Raw genomic sequence first — 24,706 nt, 5'->3', positions numbered from 1 at the left:
CCACCCAAAGAACTGAATACACCCCCCTGTAGTGACTCCCGAGCCAGGGCGGGAAGGGACCTTGTGCACTTCAAAGGCCTCTCTTTGAAGTATCCCCCACTTCAAAGGCACAACTGGGTAGAAGTACCGGACCCCTGAAACCACCAACTCAGTACACTTCTGGACCTGACAACACTCTGCCAAGGAGGACTACTGTACTGTTGAAAGGGCGGTCACTCTGCTGGGCTCCTGCTCTGCTGTGCCTGCCCTGCTACCCTCCTTGCCTGGTAGTGAGAAGGACTGGACCTGCATTCCTACATCCCAAGTGACTCCAAGGGCTTGCTGGCTTTCCCCCAGTTCTGAAGTCTCAGGGACATCAAAGGCTTCATTCAACCCTGGTACAGCCTCTGGGCCCTGCCAACTGCGAGTCCTGCCCTAGCAAGTGGTGATAATCCATTCCTGGGTACTTGGAAGTGGGGTTTTCTAGCTGTCTCTGATCAAATTCACACATTGTCAACTTTGCACTGGTCGGAACCGAAACATTCCCTTCATCGCTGATGCATCGCCGCTTCAAGGACATACCATCGCAGGCAGTATGGCTCAACGATTACACATTGCCTGCCTCAATAGGGCTTTAGCTCTGTGGGAAGGAGGGAATAGAAGAATCTGTAAGCAGGCAGGTGAAGATGTTTTAAGTAGTTTTGATCCAAGAGAACAAACTACGACCGAGGAAGTAACCGGATGATTCAAGATAATCAGCAGTAATCTCCCTGAAGTTGCAAGAACCACCTTGCACGCTCTACAGAACATGGAACAGTAATCAAAAGCATATAATGTAAAGCAATGAAGTACACATGAATTGCAATAAAAGAGAAAGCAATGAAACCCACATGCTAAATCACCCTCTCCCATAACAAAAGAAAAGGTGAGTATATTAAAACTCATATTCTTTGTAAGCTCAATACAATTAATGATCTTTGAGTTTTGCCTGCACTTTAACTATTCTAGATGACCGGGTGACAACAGCACCTTGATTGACTGGTATATCTGCTCCTGTGACCAAACGTTCTGAAGTAGCCGTATTGGCTATGTTCTGGTAACAAAACACATTGACATCCGTGTTAATATTCTCATCAGAGATAGTAACATCAGAGGATACCATGGAATCATAATCCTCTGGCAATTTGCAGGTTTGATTGTAAATGGCAGCTTGCATTTCAGAAATGAGAATCAAACTATTCTTGTTCCACCAACCTCTGCCTTGCAACAAGACGGAGGCTTCTCCAGTTTTAATCACTTTGACTGGAGGAGTATATTGAGATTCACCTTTCAAAACTCCGTAGGGTTTTTTGATTAAAACAAAATCATCAACTTTGGAATCACACTTTCGTACCCTGTGTTTGGTATCATACAAAGTTTTTTGTTTGTTCTGTTTCTCCAACACTCTATCTCTTACACTCAGTGAATTATCAGCATTCCCAACTGACTTATGATCTGAGGCTAGTTGTCGCCGACCTGGGATAAGTTTTGATTTCCCATCCCTACCTCTCAGACAACTGAAGGGAGAAACACCTGTGGTAGAGTGAGGGGTAGTTAAGCAACTCCAAATGTTGTCCTCTAAATGTTTTACAACATCCAACTGAGCAACAAGTGCAGTTTGGGTTCCTTCTTCTAGAATACGATTTGCTCTTTCCACAACAGCTACTTTCAAATGTGTAACATCTAAGCTTGTTATAAAATTCTTCATCTCTCTAGACACCAAATGTGTACCATTGTCTAAAACCAAACACTGCGAACATCCTTCAATTAAAAATATTCTTTGATAAAGCAACAGCTGATTTAGTGCACGGTGAATCCACAAAAGAGTAGTGAATCCATTTGGAAAAATACTCAACAAGATGAGAAATTTCTGGTTAGATGGTAACAAATTGAAAGGACCGGAAAAATCCAGAGCTACTTTTACCCAGGGACTTGAAGGCAAAGGGACAGGATGAAGTGGCTTGATGGTGTTGACCCAATGTTTGTCTAAAAATAAGCACTGAGGACACCTATTGGTTAGAGCAACGATTTTGTCCAAACCTGGCCACCAGAACATTTGTTTACATTTTTTTCTTGTACATGAAATACCTAAATGACCATTATGAGCTATCATAATGATGCGCTCATGTAAACTTGGCAATGGAATAAATAAATGTCCCCACATACAAATTTGTCCCACACATGAAATGTTTGCAGCCACACTAGCGAAACTACGCAATTCTTCAGACTGTAATTTCCTAGAAGGCGACCCTAACTTAGTGAAATTGAAGACCTTCTGAAGATTTTCATGCTTTGCAGTGGTGCACTCCGACTCTTCCTGTGATATAACCCCAACGTGTGTACTACATCCATCATAGCCACGACACATTCCTCATCCCCTCCAATATCAGCCTCCCAACTAAGAGGCATGTGAGATGAACAGTCTGCTGTAAAAATGTTTCCTCCTTGAATATATTGTACCGACATGTGGAACTCTTGTAGTATGGAAAGTAACCTCATTAAGCGTGACGACGCTTTGCCCAGTCCATTGCCACTTAGTAAATATACTAGTGGTTTGTGGTCGGTGAATAAGGCAAAGAATGTTCCCCAGATTTAGGTCTTAAAGTTATCCACCACCCAGACACAAGCATGCGCCTCACGCATGATGGTACTGTAATTTACCTAAGCAGGAGACAACGTGTGTGCTGCAAACGCCACAGTATTCTGATGTCCATTGACAAATTGTCAGAACATTGCTCTCATACTTGTTAGACTGGCATCTACCATGATAAAAGATTTACTCTTCGGGTCGAAATATTGTAGAATCGGAGCATTAATTACTAAGCCTTGATTTCTTCAAACACTTCATTAGTTTGTGGAGACCACTCAAATTTTACTCCCTTCTTTAAAAGAGACTACAATGGTTGTACCTGCAAGGCGTACCCCGGAACAAAAGGTGCAGAGCATTTGCAAAGTCCTAAAAAGGATCTTAGTGTATCCTTGTCTTTGGGAGTGGATCTTATGGCACCAGCATTACAAGCTTTTGGTTTGATTCCTTCTGCTGAGATGGTGTGTCCTAAATATTCCACTTGTTGTACAAACAACTTACACTTATCCATTTTCACTGTCATGTCATGCTCTTCCAATACGTTGAAGACAAGCACATGCTCTTCTTCAGTTTTTGTGTATACCAGTATGTCGTCTTGGAATGCTTGAACCTGAGGCTCATCACCAAATAGGGTGTCCATCAACCTTTGAAAGACTCTTGCAGCTGATGCAAGGCCAAATGGAAGCCTCAGGTACTTAAACGCTCCAAAAGGAGTGCCAAAAGTAGTTAAGGATTGAGATTCTGGACCTCGTGGTATTTGGTGATAATCAGAATTGAGATCGATTGTGGAGAAAAGCTTAGCCCTTCCAAGGTTTGTCATCATTTCTTGCATGAGACAGGCCACAAGTATATTCTGACTGAGTGACCTCAAATCCATACATAACCTCAGATCTCCCGAGTTGTTTCTGGTCAAAACGGCTAGAGAAATCCACTCAAGAGAATCTGTTATTTCAATAACACCTTCAGAATGGCGGGATTCTAACAAAATCTTCAGATCATCCCTTGTACTTCGGTATACCGAACACACTTTGTGAATAACCGGGGTAAAACATTTTCAGCTTGGTGTATTCAATACCCTTTACTGTGCATATGGTATCAGTGAAAACATTAGGAAACCTCTTGGCTATTGAGTGAGTTACGCAAATTTGGTTCTCCACAGCTAAGTCAGGCATATCTCCTAGTACTATGGGACCATCAAGCCCTGGGTGCAAGTAAATATCTTATTTGGCCCAGTACATCTAATCAATGATCTCTCTACCGTTCACTGCAACATATACCTTGGTGTTAATTTGTCTACTCAAATTAATCACTCAAGAGAACTGATAAAGTAACCTGCAAGTTCAATGTCCTGTTCGCCGAAAGCCTTAGGACGAATATCCAGGACATTCAACATTTTTTTAACTGGCCAATGCTTAAAGAATGCTTAATCAGCCAATATTGTAACCGGTGCACCTAAATGTGCCATCATGGTAATGGTCTTGCTATCCACCACAGCTTGACAAAAAGGCCCTTTTACGATTCTCCCTGGCTCAAATGAAGGGGTGTCAATAATGAGAATAACATTAGAAAATCTTGCACTACAATCTTTCAGCTCATCAGAAACATTAGGAATATCTATATGACTGATTCTGACCCTATCAGAATTGACAGGTGCACTTCTGCATACTCCCTGAAAATTACTCACTTTGCAACAACAATGAATTTTTTTTCCTAAAGAAGGGCAAGTGGGATAGTCACACCTTTAACAAACTCCTTTCTTGGGTTTAGTAGTTTTGTTAATGGTAGCCACCACTGAATCATCCATAACAAGTTTAATAGGAGGTGTAACAGGGAAACTTATATTTTGTATACAAACCTGACTGTTCATAACCGGAGAGGTTATTTTTGACATCTCTATGCTCCTAGCAATATTGATTGTCTCACTCACTCAATCAAATTCACGTTATTCGGTTTTTGCATAAAACCATAAAAGCAATCTAAAAAGGTACCTTGTACAGAAGAATAACATGATTGGCAGCTCTTACTTTTAAAATCACATTATACAGTACAAATTTTATAAGATGGGAATGGATGTCAAGTCTTTAAAAGAAAAGAGAAAAATACAGAAAACCTGGCTATGCAAAATGATTCCCAGTCAAACATGCTGAAGCACGTAGCAGTCACTGAGAGCCATAATCAGTTAGTTGCAGCAGGCTTTAAGCCTTACTGCTAATTTTAAAAAGCTAAGGACATAGAAAACAGTGTTGCCAAATAGCATTTGTAAAAATATAAAAGCTGGTTGCATCTGGCTAAAATCCAGTAGTTTCAAGATTGGAATAATAAAATGTTTCCAGGGGGATCTTATAGAAGTTACAAAACATTATAAAATGACTTACTGTCACAGCCACAGGACTCTAAGCTCTGACCTCTACTACCCCCACGTGGCTGGGCCAGCAGGAGGTGGAAGAGTTCAAAATGGAACCTAGTTAGTAAAAACGGTCATGAGCACTAAAGGGCCCTAAAAGATATGGCTTGGTAGATTTTAGTTTTCAAAATAACAAACCTACGAACACTAGGTTTCCTCAGCTCGCACCCCTCCCTTTCAACGGTCCTCAGGTTATGAAGGGTCTCCTTTACCCAGCAGAGATCTTTCTTGGGCACAGATTCCGGGTTGGAGATTAGTTCTGCTCTTCCCAACCTCCCAAAGCATTTCCTAATATAGTTGAGCCACGGGATATAATGGGCGTAGTGAAGGCCCATACATTCCTTTCAAATGAATTTTCTTAGAGTCGGTCCCTGGAGCAACACTAGCTTCAACCACAATGTAAGAGGACTAAGAGCAAGCAGGTCCGAGAGATAGATGAACTATGAAGCTTGAAGTACCCTGGGAAACGCATGGAAGGCGTTCTCAGAAAATTGTTTTCGGCCACTTGTAATTCCTCCATGGTAATATGGCACCAAATTTCACTTCCATGGGAGACTTTAGCAATGCAATTTGCCTGATATATCTGCAGGAGTGCTGCAATCGGTCTCCTACCTAGCTTAAAGGCAAAGTTAAAAATAGCAGTATTAGCGTGCACTAAATCACCCTTCTTTCTCCGTGTTAAAGGCCCCCATTTAATTTTTTCATCTATCAGATCTTCAAGTAACGAAAAAGCCTCTGGGCTAGGAACCAAACTGGCACCAACCCTGAACTGGTACCGCTTTTTTGTGTGAGGTCCCATCTGCATCACGTAGGAATTGGAATGATTTATGGACAGGTCCAATCTTCCATGAAAGATGAAAAAGAATTAAGCAGAGATTGTAACCCTCTAGCCGTCCGGGCCATAAGGACTGCATCATCAGCGTACAGCAAAACCGGCAGGCCACGCCGTCCCACCTGGGGGTAGTCTACCTTAGTCTCCAATAGAACATGCTCTAGTTTGTGGATATATAAATTACCCAAAAAGTGAGCTAAGATACACCCTTGGCGTATTGCTCTTTTTATGGTGAACTGGCGAGATACCTTAAGGTCTTGTGAGTAACGAACCTCAGCCTTGGTGTCGCTATGGACAAGGAAATAAACAATATCGCCGTCCACCCCCATGGACAGCATGGTCTGCCAAAATGTAATTCTATTAATGCGATCAAACACGGAAGACCGATCCATGAAGGCCAGATAGATGGTACCAGGGCAGGCAACCGTATACTTGTTGAGGATCAAATGTAAGTTAAGACATTGGGCCACGGTTGAACGCCCGGCACGAAAACCGTACTAGATGTCGGTTAAGATGTTATCATCATCTGCCCAGCTGGTTAACCTGTCTAAAAGAACACAGCCAATCACCGAGTCCATCAAGGATATGGGTCGATAACAGTGTGTACTATCCCTGTTAACCTTTTTAAAAACTGGGACAATGGCGAAGGTGGCCCAGGAACCAGTTCTGACCTCTGCATTAATAATGGCCGTAAGAACAGGTGCCCAAAGGTTCACATCAGATTTATATAAATCCAGCAGGATACGGTTGGGCCTGGTGCTTTGTTGTTGGACAACCCAATGATACCTTTCCTGACCTCTTCAACCAAGACAACCAGGGATGATTAAACCTCCACTGCTCCAGGTAATCTATTCCTATCTGGGGAGCATTGAAACATAACCTCAAAATGGTGCACCCAGTACTCCTCTGTTATATGGGCCTCCACCACATTTCCTGTGTTCTTATTTTTAAAAAAGGGCTGTTAATAATGCCCCAAAACTCTTCAAGGTACTTGCCTCAATTAAGTCCCTCCATGCTTCCTCCTTCAACGCTGCCTTATGTCTGGTTAGTTCTGCTTTATACTCCCTTCTACGGGTTTTAACTAGGACCATATCCCTTGGACTCTCGCCTAGCGCTTCTTTCAGGTTCCTGGCAGCATGGTAGCAATCAGAATAAAAACCATCTGGGTACCAAGATAGCTGGTCACCACGTAGGAACACTTAGAATATTTGATATTGTAGAGGAAATTACTTTAAAGGCTTCTATAATTTCACCTGGGTCTGTTAACGGGGCTGTACACAGAGCTAGCTCAATATCACAGCGGGCAGATAGTCATAAAAAGAATCCGGAGTTATCTGAGCCCATTTTAACCTTCTTCCTCCATCCGTTGCTTTCAATACCCCGCTCCTCACTACCCCCCGAGTGGACACCAAAGAAGGCCAGCTAATATGCACACATAAGGGATTGTGGTCACTGTAGATGCTTGCCTCGATGGAGAAACCCGAGATCAAATCAAGGAGGGGCAACAATACAAGAATTGAATCAATAATTGAACCTCCGTCACTTCCTACAGAGGTTGGGTTGGAAACCTTACTACGTGGGTCCAATGTGTACAAAGACGAGGAAACATCAAATTTGTGTAATAAATCATTAAGGGAATCACCTTGTGTGGTATGCTCAAAGGGAATTCGAATGGATTTGGGCCCAGATCTTTTGACTGGGGGAGTGTGTGACATTGATCCACATTCAGTCCATCACTTGTTGTTTTTTGCAATTGCCGCCCTAAGTGCGCTGGGGATGCCCAGACGTGGGTCCCAGGCACTCCACACCACTTGGAGTCAAGCTAGCCGGGCTGAAGAGAGGTGTTACCTCGAAACCGGTCCGGTCCTCGGATGCTTGATTCCGGTCTGGGAAAGATATGGCTGTTGTAGTTCGGACTGGACTGTTCCCATGGGGCAACAGGGTCAGAGCTGATTTGCATAAAGCCATTATCTGACCCAGGGTGGTGTGGAGTGCAAAAAAACGATGGATTTGGGCCCAGATCTTTTGACTGGGGGAGTGTGTGACATTGATCCACATTCAGTCCATCACTTGTTGTTTTTTGCAATTGCCGCCCTAAGTGCGCTGGGGATGCCCAGACGTGGGTCCCAGGCACTCCACACCACTTGGAGTCAAGCTAGCCGGGCTGAAGAGAGGTGTTACCTCGAAACCGGTCCGGTCCTCGGATGCTTGATTCCGGTCTGGGAAAGATATGGCTGTTGTAGTTCGGACTGGACTGTTCCCATGGGGCAACAGGGTCAGAGCTGATTTGCATAAAGCCATTATCTGACCCAGGGTGGTGTGGAGTGCAAAAAAACGATGGATTTGGGCCCAGATCTTTTGACTGGGGGAGTGTGTGACATTGATCCACATTCAGTCCATCACTTGTTGTTTTTTGCAATTGCCGCCCTAAGTGCGCTGGGGATGCCCAGACGTGGGTCCCAGGCACTCCACACCACTTGGAGTCAAGCTAGCCGGGCTGAAGAGAGGTGTTACCTCGAAACCGGTCCGGTCCTCGGATGCTTGATTCCGGTCTGGGAAAGATATGGCTGTTGTAGTTCGGACTGGACTGTTCCCATGGGGCAACAGGGTCAGAGCTGATTTGCATAAAGCCATTATCTGACCCAGGGTGGTGTGGAGTGCAAAAAAACGATGGATTTGGGCCCAGATCTTTTGACTGGGGGAGTGTGTGACATTGATCCACATTCAGTCCATCACTTGTTGTTTTTTGCAATTGCCGCCCTAAGTGCGCTGGGGATGCCCAGACGTGGGTCCCAGGCACTCCACACCACTTGGAGTCAAGCTAGCCGGGCTGAAGAGAGGTGTTACCTCGAAACCGGTCCGGTCCTCGGATGCTTGATTCCGGTCTGGGAAAGATATGGCTGTTGTAGTTCGGACTGGACTGTTCCCATGGGGCAACAGGGTCAGAGCTGATTTGCATAAAGCCATTATCTGACCCAGGGTGGTGTGGAGTGCAAAAAAACGATGGATTTGGGCCCAGATCTTTTGACTGGGGGAGTGTGTGACATTGATCCACATTCAGTCCATCACTTGTTGTTTTTTGCAATTGCCGCCCTAAGTGCGCTGGGGATGCCCAGACGTGGGTCCCAGGCACTCCACACCACTTGGAGTCAAGCTAGCCGGGCTGAAGAGAGGTGTTACCTCGAAACCGGTCCGGTCCTCGGATGCTTGATTCCGGTCTGGGAAAGATATGGCTGTTGTAGTTCGGACTGGACTGTTCCCATGGGGCAACAGGGTCAGAGCTGATTTGCATAAAGCCATTATCTGACCCAGGGTGGTGTGGAGTGCAAAAAAACGATGGATTTGGGCCCAGATCTTTTGACTGGGGGAGTGTGTGACATTGATCCACATTCAGTCCATCACTTGTTGTTTTTTGCAATTGCCGCCCTAAGTGCGCTGGGGATGCCCAGACGTGGGTCCCAGGCACTCCACACCACTTGGAGTCAAGCTAGCCGGGCTGAAGAGAGGTGTTACCTCGAAACCGGTCCGGTCCTCGGATGCTTGATTCCGGTCTGGGAAAGATATGGCTGTTGTAGTTCGGACTGGACTGTTCCCATGGGGCAACAGGGTCAGAGCTGATTTGCATAAAGCCATTATCTGACCCAGGGTGGTGTGGAGTGCAAAAAAACGATGGATTTGGGCCCAGATCTTTTGACTGGGGGAGTGTGTGACATTGATCCACATTCAGTCCATCACTTGTTGTTTTTTGCAAAGGGAATTCCCTTCACACGTAAACAACCCAAATCAATAAGGTTAGTTATCCTTGGATCCCCACATGGATGAATATTAAAATCCCCGGCTATCATAATACCACGGACTGCCTTGAGCTGGTCTCTTAAAAAGGAGTCTTACAAAGATATGTAACAACATTCTCAGGGACAAGAAATTGTGTTGTAAAAGTTCAGAAGTCCCAATTTGCTTGACTCTTTGTATAATAACAATGATTGTGGGCAGGGATTGTTTGTAGGCAACACTGATACATTACAGTCTAGTGATTGTCTCACTCAAAGTCGGGTTTTTACATGTCAAAAGTCTCTCCTGAACCTTCTTGGAGTAGCAGTTAAAAACAAATTGGTCTCTTATGTAGATATCAACATTGTTCTCAAATTCGCACTTGGAAGCTAATACACACAACGTAGCAATATATTCTTCTACAGTCAAATCCATATCATGTTTGCATTAGGAAAAATGATGTCTCTCCAGTAACACACTTGACTCATCTGTGTATTGTTTTCACATCCTTTCCTTTGCTTCCAGATATACATTCTAAGATGCATCTTCCCCACCTGGAGCTGGAACCATGGGTAAGTTGTCAAAAACCCTTTGCCCTGCAATCCCACCATCAGGGGTGCCGCCTTTCTAAGAGGTGAATCCAACAGTATCTATTGCTAAGAAATAGTTCTCAAATATTCATAACCACTACTTTCATTTAATACCAGGCCTACCTGGCTTCTGTAAGAAGGGAAGAGGTTGCTAGCACCCTGTACAGTTGCCATGATACTGAAGCTTAAAGTTATGAAGTAAGTCTCCCTTGAGTCAAAGTGTGAACAAAATCAAAACAAAAAAAAAATCTCACCTGAAGGAAGGTGTACATTAAATGAAACCTGCGTATTCTACCTAGGACTCCGCGCTCGGCAGACTCAATGTGATGTGCAGAAGTCAGAAACACTGCACAAAAGCTGGATATGAGCAATCCACAGCCGCTCACACGAAGAAAATGGTCGCCTGCATAGAACATGTGCGTCAGGACGCTAAAGACCCAGGGTGACAGGTCAATTAAGCATTGCTAGGATGCAAGAGAGATATAATAAGAGAGGAGTCACAACCGGAGGTAGGCGCGTGAAGAGGACACAGAATGGACGTGGTTGTGGCGGCGTCGTAAGGAATGCAGGCAAGCGAAGGCTGGAATCTTGGCAGCAGTCAACAATGCGGAGGTTTCCCAACTGCAAATATCCATATATGGGACATTAAGCGTAGGTAAAAGCACAAAGTCACAAAAACAGAAATTTGACTCACAGCTCATAAGCGGTGCTCTGCGTGGCGAAAATACGTCTGATAATTATGTTCAGTCGATGGGTTTAGTGTTCACTAGAAAAGGTTCAGCATGGAGGTTTGCCATGAGAAGGAGGGAATAAAAGAATCCGCAAGCAGGCGAGTGAAGAGGTTTTAGGTAGTTTTGATCCAAGAGAACAACCCACGACTGAGGACGCATCCGAATGCTTCAAGGGACTCAGCAGGAATCTCCCTGAAGTTCCAAGAACTATCCTGCACGTTCTACAGAACATGGACCAGCTATCAAAAGCATACAATAGAAAGCAATGAAGTACACATGGATTGCAATAAAAGAGAAAGCAATGAAATACACATGCTACAATCCCCCAACTGCGCGACTCGGAAACCATGCATCGCCTACAATCCTACCAATTGACGATGATGCATCGCCTTAGACAGAGCCCCGCATCTCGCTCCTCGCCATTTCATCGTGAAGGTACACTTTGCAGCGGGCCCTGTGTGGCTCCTGTATCCGACCCACCTCCACCGGCCTGACTTCAGATTTGACCCGGTCTCGCTTTACCAGAAAGCCCGGATTGGCGCTTTATATTTCTAAGCACTATATTTTAAGGTATTCTTTAAAAATTCATAACTTTGATTCTACTTATTGGATTTTTGGCTGGTTTTGTTCATTAAATTCAGCTTTATTTTTCTAACCAGGTGTGGTATCTTTTTGTGTGGTGTTTTTATGTTGGAAGTTTTGCACAAATACTTTACACATTGCCTCTTGAATTAAGCCAGACTGTTCTGTGCCATGCTACCAGAGGGTGAGCACAGATTAATTTAGGGTGTGTATCTGACTTACTTGGACTAGGATTGTGGTTCTTGCTCGACAGGGTGCATACCTCTGCCAACCAGAAAGCCAATTTCTAACACAGTCAATGTGTAAAGACACACACCAGATGTTAAGGCTTGGAACCTAGACAAAGCAGCCAGCGCCTTGAAAGAGTTTTAGAGGAGGCTCCCATTGTCTCTACTGTGATGGGTGGTTGTCTCGAAAATAGAGCTACAAAAACAAGTGCTGTACCATTTCCAAAACTTAAAAGATGATAGAACTAGGGTGGGAATCGAGCAGACGCAGGGCGGCATTGGATAAACTGTTTCTCCCAATTACAGGAACACCAGACATTGAAATTTGCTATTTTAGCGCAACTCTAATTAGAGTTACAGCCTAGTTCACTCCACCAGAATCTCTGGAGATGGGATACCTACGATCATCACAAGGGAACACAACCATTCCAGGGTATTTGTTTAGGGATCACATTTGCTCTATGTACCCCCTAGTCCTTCTGCGGCTGGCAAGATTCGCCTGGGTCAGATACATGAAGAAACCAGCACAACACAGTGTATTCATAAGGCCACCACTTAGGTATTTACCAAGATTTAAAAGGGCACAGCTATCGACTAACTGGCCACCATGAGTAAGAGCCACTATCACAAAAGTAGGGTGACTATGACACTGGGTGCTTAGCACATGCAGGTGTCTGTAAAGTGGTGAATGCTACATGAAATGACTCCAAAAGCTAAACCAAAACCAAGGATGCCTGGAACACATCATTGACGTGGAGAACCCACCACCATAGGATAAAACACATATACAAAGAAGCAGAAAGTGAACCCAACAGTGATCGGGATAAATGGAGACGGGACCTCAAGATAGAGCTATTTGATGGCGCCTGGTCGACAACACTCAGTAATGTCTCTTATGGTGTCCAGAAATGCAAGACTTAGGTTGCTACAATTTAACTTTATGCATCCCATGTATCTCACCTCTATCAGAATGCACACAATATTCCCAAATAGTTCAAACATGGGCGCACATGTGGTGCCAACTTTCTACCACATGACCCATGATTCTACCCAGGATTCAGATCTTCTGGTGCTGGGTGTGCAATCAGGTAATGAAACCGATCAACAAGCAACACATCTAGAATCTGAAAGCCCGTCTCCTGGGAAAAATACCCGACTACAACAGCAATAGAGGCATGGAAGTCAGAAATGTATAAATGGGTGCAAGTGGAAGATGACATGAACAAGTGCATTAGGTGCAAGGCTAGGAGATCCAACGCTGTGACAGGGAAGGAATACACCTCAATGACACACACACCTAACTCCAAGGATAGGAAAGTCAGACATGGTAGCAGTGGTTTGTGAGTAATTATCTCTGCACAATTCTATTTTCTTTACTTCTTATATTGTTATTCATGTTGATGACTCTTTGTCCTTCCAGTTGTTGGCCTGAATCATGCAAACACGATGCCATGGGATATGTGACGTAACGCATACCACAGTATAAATGATGGCCTCAATGTAAGCATATACACCAAATAAATAATTCTTTAAATACATTTAAAAAAAGGTCTGAATGTGATATAACCAGTGTACAATGCAAAACACTTTGTGCTTAATCAGTGATAATTTACTGTCACAACTGCATACCGTAAAGCAGAGCAGTAGTTTTTCCTCATCCAATGACTTAGAAAGCACTGGTAACTGGTCAACTGGAGTTTACCTCATTAAATTGATGAGCTTGGAAAGATACTTCTTGCCTTCCCCTTATCCTTTTGGCAAGCAGCCACAAATCTATCTTCTGCACTGGTATCCATTTCCTCCTCAAAGAAAAAGAGAAAGGCAAATGTGGGGACAACCCCACAGCATGCAGCTCTGGCTAGATAAGTTTCAGCATCCATGCAGATAGAAATATAAAAGCACCAGCTGTGTGGTTTCCAATAGCTTTTTTTGCATTACCTTGGAACCGCCAGATTCCATGCTTTCGGAACATCTACAAACACGAAACTAACCACAAAGCTTGCCAAGGCAGTTTTCTACTACAGTGGGGTCCTTTGCCAGCATGGTTCCAGAAAAATGCAGTCATGCTCTAATGTGTACCTCTCCACACAGAAACAGTATAGCATCACCACTCGGCTCAGTCACACAGCTACGGTGCACCTTTACAAACTCCTACTTAGGGCCAACATTAAGATGTGGAACTGATCAAAATCTGCGCAGTTCATATCTGCCCTCCCCTTTCCCTGAAGCACAGAGAGAGACCACAATCAAACTAATACAAGTAGAGAACGTCCACCAGGTGCGTGTAGGGTTGCATTACAATGTATCAAAAGTTCTTGAGCTCTCATGAAATTTCATAGCTTCTTAGTTTGCCACCTTTCATTGCATTAACAAGCGACTTGAGGATGGATTGCCACGTTTCAAGAAGGTGATCTCACCATGTCAACCTAATGTGAAATATCACACACCTTATTCACTGACCTTCTATGGTGAGCCGGCATTCAGGACGGAGAGCCTTGTGGCACATTAACTCTGTGCTGCCGTTCTCCTGTTGTCATCAGTTCTGCTGTCCCTAACTTGTTTTCCTGTTCAGGAAACTATGCCACACGGGACAAGAGTTGTTCCACAATCAAAGTCAAAGTCAAAGTCAAAAAGCTTTATTTCGATAAAAGTCATTATCATAAAAGCATATCAATTGTATAAAAAATTACAGTTAAGTACAATTTTAAAAAGATTCTATATCTCTGTTTCAAACAATAATTTCAAAAGATGTATGTTCAATTAAACATAGCCAGCTAGTTTGTTAAATTATAAAGGTAAAACAATTATAGCAGCATTTCCAGTTTAAGAAATTTTTCTAAAAAGAAATTAAACAAATTATTTTAGCTTTTTGGCTCGAATAGCCCAGGCCCAGGATAGAAATTTGGCTAGGGCACAAGCATAAGGTACATTACTGTCCGAAATAAGTATCCTGATTGCCTCAACATGACTCCTAGTCCCCAACTGCCGGCATAGGTTTTTGAGCCAGACCCTCCTTGGAGTAGCATACTCGCTGCAGACAAACAAAAAATGTGCTAATGTCTCTGGTTTAGCAAGACACGATGGGCATAAATCAGACATTTCTATACAAGATTTCCATCTTTTAGTGAAGGTGTTAAGTGGTAAGGTTCCCGTTCTAAATCTGAAATACAAGGCCCTATCAAAGGGTTTTCCAATTGTATCCAGGTATAGTTCCCGCCTGGGACAGTCTTTGAACATCAGAAAGTTCTCTGTTAACCTACCTAGGGATGTGCTAGAGTGCCTTTGAGAACAAATCCAGTCCCAATAAAGCTTTTTAAGTGTTTGCTTTGGGGGTGAAGTTCTACTTAGCCATGATTCAAGTTGGCCCACCTTAGTTAATAGGCTTTTCATATCTTTTAGCCATTTGATTTTATGCCAGCTTGGTGATGACATAATTTCTTTAAGGCCTCTGGCATATCCACTCAGTTCTTCTACCCGCCAAATACGGGCCCATAGTAGTAACGGGCGAAATTTCGCAATTTCGCCAATCTGGGTACAGCCAAGGTCCATGAATAAAGGAAGTGTCGGGGTGCCTTGTGGAAGGGACATTATTTCTCTGCAAAATTTGTTCTCAGATCTTTGCAGAGCGTCGATGGACGAAAAGCCCCAAAGTTCCGCTCCATAAAGGGCAGAGCTAACACCTTTAGCTGTATAAATCTCAAGGGCTGTTCCTATAGGTCTTGTTGTACTGGAACGTTGCTCTCTCAAAATGGCGCCTGTAATCCTTTTGTGGCTCAACAGCATTTTGTCTAGGTGTGGCATCCAATCCATTTTGTCCGAAAGGCGTATCCCAAGGTAATCGAAGACTTTCACCCTTTCCAGGAGCTCAGCATTTAGGGTGGGGGAACGCACATGTTGTTTCGGTGGATTGAGGACAAGGTACTTCGTTTTGTTTGTATTTATGACCAAGCCTCGAACGGTACAAAATGATTGGAAATTGTCCAAAAGTCTCTGGAGTCCCATTGGGGTTTTGGAGATTAAAAGCGTATCATCCGCGAAGAGGAGGGTTGGTATGCGTTCGCCAGCCAGGGATGGCTCATCAGATGGATGTTTAAGGAGATGCTCGACCACCCCATTGATGTAAAGAGAGAAAAGGGTGGGAGCCAGAACACATCCCTGGCGGACTCCTCTCTCGACCGGAATACTGCCCGTTTTCTCCCCTCCAGGGCCCCACCTGATTTGGGCAAAGCTGTCCTGGTGTAGTCTGGCTAGTAGAGATAGTAAATAATGTGGCAGCCCCATGTCAGCCAGTACTTTCCATAATAGGTCCCTAGGTACGAGGTCAAAGGCAGTCTTTAAATCGATAAATGCGAGATAAAGACTGCCCTTGCCTATTACCACAACCTTCCAATATACCATCATGAGCCTGAAAGCTTGCTCAATCGTTCCAGTGCCCACTCTGAAACCCGCCTGAAAGTCGGAAAGGATTTTATTTTCTTCTACCCAGTTAAGGATTCTGAGTAACAGAACTTTGCCGACGACTTTTTGGCTGGTATCTAGCAAGCTGATCGGCCTATAGTTGGATGGGTCATCCCTCGAACTTTTCTTATGGATGGGGACCACCTCCGCCCCCTTCCACGATGAGGGAATAGGGGCACCCCTACAGATGGCAGCAAGGAGGGAGTGAATCAATTTACCCCATTTGGCGCTATCGGATTTTAGCAGATCCCCAGGAATCCCATCAGGTCCGGCCGCTTTTTGTGGAATAATAGAGCTTATTGCGTATTCCACCTCCTTTAGCGTAAAGTCGAAGTCACTGGGGCAAGATACATAATTAGTGGTAAGCGGAGATATGACAGGCCCTCTCCCGTTAGAGCCGTCGTGACAGGAGTAGAGTTTAGAGAAGTGATCCTCCCACACCTGGCTTGAGATATTGCAGGTTAACAGATCACTGTCTGGTCTGTTACGTGCCCTTATAGTGTCCCAAAAACATTTAGAGTCTTTTTTCAAGCTGGCTTCTTTAAGGGTTAGCCAGTAGGCATCTTCCCACTCCCTTTTGGCTAACCACAAGACCTTTTTATGATCCCTTCTAGCTATTTGGATTGATAAGGGGGACTTCCCTTTAACTGCCTCAATTAGACGTGCCTTGGCCTTTCTGCATGATGCAGAATACCAATCATGTCTGCCTTTGGGTTTGGTTAGAGGTTTCGATTTCCCTATAGTCCCTTTTACCCAAAAAAGGTCCCCTATAGTTTTTATGGCTACTTCATAGATGGTTGTTACCTTATCTGCTGCCATACATAAATCTATGGAGCTGATTTCATCCTGTGTGCCTTTAATTACCTCTTCTATAGTGGACAATTTATCAGTATTACACAAAATCTTATTCCACTTAAGGCGTCTTCCACAAGAGGAGACAGTAATCTCCTGTGGACAGCTCGGTGGTGCTAGCGGCGCTCCAGTGGACCAAAAATTCATTAGGGTTAAGGAAAGTGAGTTATGATCACTCTCTATGGTAGGAATAACAACCATATCGATGACCAAACTCCAGAGCCCCCGGTCCAACAGAATATAGTCTATCCTTGTGGAGTGACCAACTCTGTTGAACGTTGGGGCACCCATCTGGTCAGAATGTGTACGGCCATTGGCTGCTCTTAATCCAAACTCTAAGGTAAGTGCATTAAGCTGTATTGCACTGCGAGTCCATCGCTTGATAGGTGGAATAGAGAGGATGGGAATACCCCACCTACTGTCCTCTTCTCCTAAATCAGGTATTCCTTCTAAAGGGAGTGGTTCATATGTGCAGTTAAAATCTCCTGCTATTATGATATGGCCAGGTTCGCTCTGGTCCCCTAGTTGAGCCTCAAGCTCCGCTACTGTTGGTGAGATACACCCATTTTTAGAACCTCTAGCGTAGACATCGTAGAGATCTACAAGTAGTCCCCCACGTTGGCCCGATAGAGTGATACCAAGGATATCTGGGTTTCCTGCCTTCTTTATAGTTATCCGACAGTTGAGCGAAATGCTTACCCAGATGATGAGCCCCCCTGATGGCCGCCCCTTCCCTGCAATAGGTTTTACAGCTGGTGTGAAAAATGTGACAAACCCGACACGATGCAATGGTTCGGTGATCCAGGTCTCTTGGAATACACAAATCTTGTGGGCGTCAATCAGGACGTTCCACTCCGGGAGGCCTAATTTCCTAGAAATCCCCGCAAGGTTCCAACTAAGGATTTTTATCTCACCATGTGTTGGATCACCGTCGGGGATGACAATAATTGTAGAATTTGGTGGGTCTACACTGTCCTTAGTTAATGTGTGAGGGAGTGATATTAGAGGTGTCAATGTGCTACCCCCATGGCGTTGCGTAACTATAAATGTACTCTCTATTATATAGAAGGGCGGGGCATGTTAAAACGTCGAGGTGAAAACTCCAGACGGTGCAGTCACCATAAAGCAGGGAACATATCGCTCCAGCACAGTTCTCTGGTGAAGTAAATGAGAAAATACGGATCCACGTCAAACGGGTCTGCCTCCTGCAGGAGGCAGACCCGTTTGATGTGGATCCGTATTTTCTCATTAGTTACGCGACCCCCAGCTTGAAAACTAGACTTCATTTTTCGTGTACATTGAAGGTTGCGAATTTATACATCCCTCGAATTCTTGTCCTCTGAACATACAGCACAGATTCCTCGGATATTTTCGCGGTTGAAAGTAATCTAATTCATTTTTTGAGGCCGCCCATCAACCTCTCCCTTGGCTAAGGCTTCGTGAAAAAAGCCCCTTCCTGACATGCTGTTGGCAATTGCAATTGTAACTATTAGAACCTTTTGGTCCTTCATATTATTGGGAACTGCCTCTTCATGTTGTTATATATATATCACCATCCTCAACTTACATCTCCTCGCCTCCAACACCACCATCAAAGCTCATAGCCGCAAACTAACGATCTCTCTCCGGAAACATCAGTCCCTAACCGGCAACATCTCCATAACCATTTTCGAGAATGGCACTATCCTGATACATCTTACAAACAACTTCACAACGGGAGGAGGGTCCTAGGGACAGTTTCACGACCAACAGATTCAATCCGCAATTCAATTATATCTCATCAGAATTTTTTTTTTTTTAAACTGGTGGTCAAAAAATATATATGAGAAAAGAGCAAGGAAAGACAACAATCTTACCACAACTAAAGTATATAAACCATTAGGAGGCGACCTCTAAAAGGACTAGTCTGATTTCCATCAACTGCCAAGAGAGGCCAGTGTCATCATTTGGATATCCTACCAGCACCTCTATTGAGGATTGCAGAAGAAAAGAGGTGTAGAAAAAGAGTTACAAGAATAACAGATAGGATATATATGTAGTTCAGTGATGGAAAATATTTGTGCAGTGCAAAGTGAGTGAACATTAAAAGGAATTTGGAAGAAAAAACTTCCTTTATTCTAACATCTCTTCCAATGCCAATAAAAACGTGTCAGATTGCGGATTTTAACAAATAGGCCGTTTATCAAGTGATGGTCAACTAATTTCAGACTCTAAGGCCACTCGCTCAGGCTTTCTTCAGTACCTAATCGTACATCAGCTACTGCATAATTATTCTTAGTGCAAATGTGGATACACTTATTTCATACAAAAATACCTCAATATCAGCAGGGTGATCTTCACACCTGTAGGAAAGAGTAACATAAATCAAAATAAATATCAGTTGTGAGATGTTCGCATCCTTACTCTCTAATACATGCCATCTCCATCTCGAGATGGCTATCTTGAAACAAAACAGCTGCACTCACCTGCTTTGTATGAGGTCTTGGCCTCACCTCACCTGGTAACTACTCACTTAGAGACCCCGCCCTGTTGAAGAACCGGTTAAAACCACTTATAGGTCTCGGCGGCGGGGGAACCGCCCAAGTCTTCCATACCTTCCATACTCAGGAGCCTTCGTCTGCAAGAGGAACCCAGATTTATTCAATAGCCCGGGCTATGGAACAGAGTCCCAAGCTAGTCAGAGACAAGACAGAGGAGGCTGCTGCTTCACTCTGCAGCTTACAAGCCTTTTATACTTTTCCATCCCAGTCTTTTGGCTGTTAGTTCATTGTTTAATCAGGGCAGTGTTTGCAGTTGATAACCAGATCCAGACGATATTTATAGATGGTGACCTGGTCAAGGCTTGGTACACAAATCATTGTTCACTCGGCTCATTGTTCAATTGCCTTCATCAAAGCCTGGTCTTTCAAGTCATTGTTTAATCACCCCGATCAAGGGCCAGCAGTCAGACCATTGTCCAGATAACCTGATCACGGTGTCAAGGATGTTTATCAGCCTGGGAGCAGGAGATGGAAAATAAATCATTTACTCAGGGTGTGAGTGTCTCGTGGATTTCTGGTGAACTGCAGAGAACAGGGGGGGTTAAGTGTGTGACAGTTCCTGGGCAGAAATGCAGGCTACAAGATGGTTTTTGTCGTGTCAGTTAGAATTTCCTCAGGCATCAGCAGAAATGACCAGGTGGGTCGTGCGGAAGTGTTTGGCACGAGGTGGCAATGAAAAAGCAATGGAGTCCCGGTACAAATGATGCAGATCAGAAGAACACTTTACCTCTGACCCTCCTTTTGCCATTGAGTGGCAAATACTTTAAGAAATGTCAATGTTCATAAGGCCATCGGTTTCTTGTTGGAGCATCATCATCAAATTGGTGTTGTGAATGTTAGAGGATGGAGGCTTGATAGTCTGGACACACATTGTACAGACACTGAAAGCACAAACAGCAGGAGACCAGGACAGTTACTCCCAAGGCAAGGAAGTGAGGGAGACCCCCACTGGGAAAGGAGGCCCCAGATCCAGCCTGTGAGGGACCAGTTGCCTTCATCCAGATGAATTTCGGAAGAAAGGTGATGCAGACGTTGGATGGCATCGTACACGGTAGGTGCGTTGTCTGGGATGTACACAGCAGCTGGAGCCGATCAATTTACACACACCACCACGATCAGCAAGGATGATGTCTAGGACCATTCTGTTCTGAAGCGTTATGAGGCGGTCCGCCTGTAGCTCTGCAGTGATGTTGGAGAGGGAACCAGCTGTTACTGTGATGGTGGCTTCAAGGACCCTGGTCAGTCCTTGTACAGCCCGACTGTTGGCCATGGGGCCCCAGAAAGGAAGAAAACCTTTAAAGAAGTCCACGGTTTCCTGGCCTGCGGTATCCTCGGCTGATATGACGCCCCTACGTGAGCGGCGCAGAGCGCCCTTCATTGACAGGTGGTAACCTCTATGGGTGGAATAAGTTGGTGGAAGGAGGAAGGCCAGATAGCAGGTATCAGACCAGTTACGGGGGAGCCAAGTGTAGGCGGCAGTGCCACAGATGAAATAGGTGTTGGGGGATGCCACCAGCTTCGGAGGAGAGGTAGAGGTTAAAGTTTTTGTGATATCACACGTACTGGTACCAACTTTCTTAGTCCCTAGGCCATGAATGCAGACACAGCCTTGCATATTTATGAGATTCACAGTGTCTCGTTCATCAGGCCGTATCTTTCTTGTGCGGAATCTGGAAAATGTTTGTCGATTAGTTGAGTTGAATACTACCATCTCACCGAATTCATCTGGTGATAGTAGCGTTGTGGATGAGCTGGTTGGGCAAAAAGGAGCATTGACTTGGCCAGACCTGTTGCGCCAGAAGTCATCCCGAAATGTTCCAAGGGCAGAATTGGCAGGACCATTGACAGTGTATGGCTCCTGTACCAACATCCACCATGCAAGACAAGACCCAGAGATGGAAAAGGGATAGGGAAAGAATGGGACAGGGTGTATCATGGAATGCGGCATCAGTCCACAAACCCAGCAGTTGGAAGTGTTCATGATCAGCTGGTGATGATGCAACATTTGGATGAAAGTGTTGTTGAAGAATTCTGCATGGCGGGGTAGCTCGTGGGCTGGTAACGTGTAATACTGGTGTTCTGCAGGAGTCAGGGTAGGAGTTGGTGAGGTAACAGGATGGTAGATTAGTAACAGCCAACCAAGGATAGACAGGTTGAGGGAGACAAACAGCGTCACCATGGTGACCATGAAGCATTTACTATGTCGGAGGCTGACATCTTCTTTTTGGATTCGGGTGTTTTGGACGGCGGCCATTGTGCTAAGCCAGGGACCTCTAGTGGTTGTCTGTGATTGGTGGTTGCTTCACTGGGCGCAGGTGCCGAGGGCCCTTATGGCTTACCTTAGTCTGACACACCAGCACTACTCTCAGCCGGGGAAGATCACAGCCTTACAGCCTATAGGTACTTGGCGAAGTCAAGTGCAAGCCTTCCCTCGGGGGCGCAAGTTGTATCGGTCGGAAGTAGGGACAGTATGGTCAGGAAACAATTGTTCTTGGTGTTCAGCAGAGTTAAGGGAGGGTTCCACCCTTCCTTTCAGTATGCTGTCAATCTCTGGTCCGTAGATGTAGAATGCAGTCTGGCTTCGCTGAATGGGACAAAAGTCGGGACTGTTTCTGTTTCTGAGTCTCCTAGTCCTTCCCTCACCCACTGATCATAGGGGAGGGGCAGAGACACATGCCTGCAGTGCGATGAATGCACCCAATTCTTCCGTCCTTCTACTTTCACGGCGGTGCGGGTGGCTAGTAACACCTGACGGGGTTGTGTCCAGCGGGGCTCGAGGCTCTTAGTCCGTTGAAAATTTCGGATCAGGACCCAGTCACCAGGTTGAATAACATGTCCTGGGCCCTCGCTTTAGTCAGGTATAGCCTCATGCACCTGGTGAGTACGAAAGGTATTAGTTAGACTGTACAGATAATCAGTTAATACAGGGTATTCAACGTCAGGCAGTTTCTTAGGCCGCGGGACACCCCATACATTGGCAGGCCTCCCAAACACAATTTCATGTGGGGACAGCCCTATTCTGGTGTGGGCCGTTGTTCTTGTGGACAGTAGGGCTAAGGGCAGAGCATCAACCCAAGTGACACCTGTCTCTGCTACTATTTTGGCCATTTTAGTTTTTAGGATGCCATTGTACACCTCCACTAGACCTGCTGACTGGGGGTGGTTAGCTGCATGAAATTTTTGTTTTATACCCAATGCTGAACAGACATATTCCATAATTTGGGCTGTAAAGTGTGTCCCATTGTCACTCCAGACCAAGCAGGGCAAACCGAATCGGGTGAGGTACTTCTTTAATAGTACTTTGGCGGTCGTGATAGCGGTGCAGTCTTTGACGGGGTAGGCCTCCACCCATCGGCTGAATGTACAGTCCACCACTAGGACATATTTCAAATTGTTACATCCGTCCATTTGGATGTAATCCATTTGGAGGACTTCAAAAGGGAAGGTAGGAGAGAATCCTCCCTTAGGAGTAACTGTGCCTTTTCCTGGGTTATACATTAGGCAAATCATGCATGTTTTAACCAGTTTGTCAGCATATGCTGGTATCTTAGATTTGTACCATGTAGGTTCCAAAAGTTTACATATCTCTTTTGCACTGATGTGAGCAGGACCATGGGCCATCGTAACTGCTGGTAGCACGTGACTATCAGGTAACATCCATTGTCTTTCCATAGTCGTACGGATCCAGCAACCATCAATTCCCTCCTTTGCTAATTGCTCCTTCCACCTCCTTAGTTCCTCAGTAGTAGTATGGGACTGAATATCAATCACACTCTGTACTGTGTTTTCAACCATGCCGTTGTCTGCCACCCACCTAGTGGGACCTCCTACATACATTCCTTCCCTTTTTCTAAGAGCTGTTTGTCTGGCCGTCTGGTCAGCCAGGGCATTGCCTTTCCCAACATCATCTGTCACTTTCTTATGGGCCTTACATTTTATGATGGCCACCTTTCTGGGGAGTGTCAGGGAGTCTAACAGTCGGAGAATTAGGGGGCCATGTTGAATTTTGGCCCCATGGGAAGTAAGGAAATTCCTTTCTTTCCATAGCTTCTCGAAGTTATGGGCTACCCCGAAGGAATATTGGCTGTCAGTATAAATGTTTACCGTCATCCCTTTACTTAACTTACAAGCTCTAGTGAGGGCCACTAATTCTGCTGCTTGAGCAGAGCACTGCAGAATCTGAGCTGTTTCTACTACTCGCCCTAATGTTATGAGGGCGTAGGCAGCTGAGGTGCTACCATCAGGCCTTCTGAGACTTGATCCGTCTACATACAGTGTACCTTCTGGTTCTGCTATCGGGGTATCCTGTAAGTCAACCCGTCCCTTCGTTTCTTCCTCTGTCCTTAATATGCAGTCATTTGGGTCCAAGCGTGCATTCCGAGTATCCAGTGAGAGTAATGTGGCGGTGTTTAGTACAGTGCATCTTTTGATGTTAATGTGGCTGGCAAAGAGTGTCAGTTCATAACCTGTGAGTCGTGCGCTAGTGAGGTACTGTGTCTTGGTGTTATTAAGGAGGGTATCTACAGAATGGGGGACCATCAGAGTCAGGGGGGAGTTGATGACGATCCCCGCACTTTGACGGACCATGAGGGCGGCCGCAGTGGTCGCCCGTAGGCATCCTGGGAGAGCCCTTGCAACAGGATCTAAGGTGGCTGAAAAATAGGCACATGGCCGATGGTGACCTCCGAACATCTGGGTCAAGACAGCGCATGCACAGCCATCTGTCTCATGTACAAAAAGATTTTTTTTTGTAATAATCAGGAGTACTGAGGACTGGAGCAGTACACAGAGGCTTTTTTAAATCTTGGAAGGCCTGTGCATGCTCTCTAGTTCATGGAAAGGAACTGTCTGATATGTCTTTGGTGGTGAGGGCAAGGAGAGGTTTGACCATGGCCGAAAAATTGGAAATCCACTGTCTACCGTATGATGTTAGGCCTATGAAGGCTCGCACCTGCTTCTGTGTTCGTGGGGTCGTCATAGCTTTGATAATGGCTACACGATCAGCGGTGAGCTGCCTTCCCTCATTCGAGAGGAGATGACCTAAATAGGTCACCTTCTCTTGACAAAACTGAAGCTTTTTCAAAGAGACTTTGTGATTATGGAGGGCAAGGTGG

General features: G+C 45.0%; 1 long non-coding RNA gene across 1 annotated transcript in view; it reads right to left on the bottom strand.

The window, feature by feature from the left end:
• The window catches only part of LOC144784566 (uncharacterized), a 218,081-nt gene that overhangs the window by 5,663 nt on the left and 187,712 nt on the right, over nucleotides 1-24,706 (bottom strand). The gene's annotated exons all lie outside the window — the stretch shown is intronic.

The sequence above is a fragment of the Lissotriton helveticus genome, chromosome 10 (genome assembly GCF_964261635.1).
Source record: "Lissotriton helveticus chromosome 10, aLisHel1.1, whole genome shotgun sequence".
Classification (NCBI taxonomy): Eukaryota; Metazoa; Chordata; class Amphibia; order Caudata; family Salamandridae; genus Lissotriton; species Lissotriton helveticus.
Note: the sequence above shows the minus strand (reverse complement) of the source record. Positions and strands in the feature narration are given on the sequence as shown.